This window comes from Magnolia sinica, chromosome 19, assembly GCF_029962835.1.
Source record: "Magnolia sinica isolate HGM2019 chromosome 19, MsV1, whole genome shotgun sequence".
Classification (NCBI taxonomy): Eukaryota; Viridiplantae; Streptophyta; class Magnoliopsida; order Magnoliales; family Magnoliaceae; genus Magnolia; species Magnolia sinica.
Genome location: NC_080591.1, coordinates 20,705,344 through 20,706,931, shown reverse-complemented (window position 1 = coordinate 20,706,931; position 1,588 = coordinate 20,705,344). Strand labels below are relative to the sequence as shown.

The window sequence follows — 1,588 nt, the reverse complement described above, 5'->3', positions numbered from 1 at the left end:
TATTGGTTGCATAACTGACCTTTGGTAATTATTTATAGCATTTGCTTGATCATGCTCATGTGTGATATTTTGTACAACTGAGATTATTGGACAATCCTTTGTGTCATGGTCTGTACCACCACAAATGCTACAAAAATTACCTAAGAAAGCGTTTGCTTTAACCATATCAACCTTCCTAATTTCCAAGGCTTCGACCTTTCTAGCCAATGCAACGAATTTTGCATTAATGTCGTCTTCCTCTTTTAGGACATACATTTCCGCTTTCTCTCTGGGAATGAGTCTAGTTTGGTCTGATTTAGCAGAGACATCCCATGTCTGCATATTTTCTGCTAACATATCTAGAAAATCCCAAGCCTCATTATGATCTTTGTCAAGAAAGGTTCCACCACACATCATCTCTATGAACTGACGGGTATCCATGGTGAGCCCCTTTCAGAAAGCATCAATCACGTGCTATGGTTCATAACCATAATGTGGACAAGTAATTAGAATGTCTTTGAAGCACTCCCAAGCTTGAAAAAATAGTTCATTTCCCTTTTGGGAGAATGATATGATTTCTTGTTTTAGTGCATTTATTTTATGCTCGGGAAAGAACTTTTTCAAAAACTTTCTACTTAAGGCTTGCCATGAAGTGATAGTATTAGGTCTTAGAGAGTTGAGCCATGCTTTGGCCCAATCCTTTAGAGAAAATGAGAATAACCTAAGCTTAAGTACATCCCTATTGTCATTATTTACCTGTAACGTTGCAATTACTTTCTCAAAGTCCTTGAGGTGCAAGTAGGGGCTTTTAGAATCCAAGTGATGAAATTTAGGAATTAATTGAATCACACCTGGTTTAAAATTAATGTTCCCTGTGTGAGTAGGGAACACTATGCAAGATGGTAAAGTTGATCACTCAGGGTGTAAATGTTCACATAAAGTCCGTGGTTGGTTTAACACATTCCTATGAACTTCATTTTCATCATCAGGAGGAGGATTATGTTGATTTTCTTTATTTTGATTTATACTTGAATCTGACAGATTTGGATTTGGATTATCAACTGGGTCTGCCATAGAATCCAAGTGATGTTGAGTGCCTCTTCTAAGTGAATGATCAAGGCCTAGAACTAGTCTCCTTTCAGAGGAGAGTCGATTGTTTTGATCCCTACTCCAACGGGACATAAACCATCCACACCATACAACAAATACCACTAATTCAAATAGCAAATATGATACTTAAAATAAAAATAAAAACTTAACCAACAACCCAGGCGGCAAGGCCGACTATGAGGGTTCAGTCCACAAAGCAAAATAAATCAACAACCCAGGTGGCAGGGCCGACCATGAGGGTTCAGTCCACAAAGCATAATAATAAATAAAATAAATAAATAAATAAATAAATAAATCAACAAAGTAAAACAAATGCAGAAATTAAACTATGCTAATTTGAAAAATATATTCAGTGGATGATCTTTGTGATCAAACATCAACTGTAGGACAACCATAGCACTTGGGTGATAAAATCTTAAGTAGGGCAACCTTATGTCATAGTTAGTGCTTGAAAGACCCAACTGAATTTATTTTCAAAGAAAAAGAAAAGAAAAAAAAT

General features: G+C 36.1%; 1 non-coding gene across 1 annotated transcript; it reads left to right on the top strand.

The window, feature by feature from the left end:
* Nucleotides 1–463: 463 nt before the first annotated feature.
* Nucleotides 464–570, top strand: LOC131235915 (small nucleolar RNA R71). Its single transcript, XR_009166428.1, has one exon. It is a non-coding gene; the product is annotated as a small nucleolar RNA R71 (small nucleolar RNA).
* The last annotated feature ends 1,018 nt before the right edge of the window (nucleotides 571–1,588 follow it).